Source organism: Carlito syrichta, unplaced genomic scaffold, assembly GCF_000164805.1.
Source record: "Carlito syrichta isolate Samal-C Ts95f unplaced genomic scaffold, Tarsius_syrichta-2.0.1 Scaffold311867, whole genome shotgun sequence".
Taxonomy (NCBI): Eukaryota; Metazoa; Chordata; class Mammalia; order Primates; family Tarsiidae; genus Carlito; species Carlito syrichta.
Window position 1 is genome coordinate 14,212 of NW_007255963.1, and position 830 is coordinate 15,041.

The window sequence follows — 830 nt, forward strand, 5'->3', positions numbered from 1 at the left end:
GCATGCCACTGCACTCCAGCCTGGGCCACAGACTGAGACTCCAAAAAAAAAAATACCAACTTTTGCAGAGATGGGATCTCACTATGTTTTCCAGCCTGATCTTGACCTCCCATTTCCCCAGTGTCACAGCTCTAAAAGATGCATAAAACAGTGAGGACAGGTGTTAACACGTCCAGATGACGGGTGAAGAATCTGAGACTCAGAGAGATTAAGAAACAGCTTTAGTGTCAAAAGTCAGAGATGTTTGTACATGAAGACACTGGGGTCTGGCTAAGTAGGCCAACTGCTTCTCTGGTGCCCATTTCATTTTTTTTTTTTGATTCAGAGTCTCACTCTGTCACCCAGTCTGGAGTGCAGTGGCACAGTCACAGGTCACCACAACCTCCACCTCTTGGGCTCAGTGCAGGCCACCACACCTGGCTAATTTTTTAATTGGAGCCCAGCAGGTCGAAGCTGCAGTGGCCGTGAGTGTACCACTGCACTCCAGCCTGGGCGACAGAGTGAGAGTCCTACTCAAAAAAAGAAAGAAAAAGAAAGAAAGACAGCCGGGCTCGGTAGCTCAGCCTGTAATCCCGCGCTTTTCGGAGGCTGAGGTGAGTGGATTGCCTGAGACCGCGGGTTCGAGACCCACCTGGGCAACTTGGTGAGACCTCATTTCTACAATAAATCAAAATTAGCTGGGCGTGGTAGCGCACGCCTGTAATTCCGGCTACTCGGAAGGCTGAGGCGGAAGGATCGCCGGAGCCCAGCAGGTCAAGGCTGCGGTGGCTGGGAGCGGCCACTGCACTGCAGTCTGGGTGACAGAGTGAGACTCCAACTCAAGAAAAATC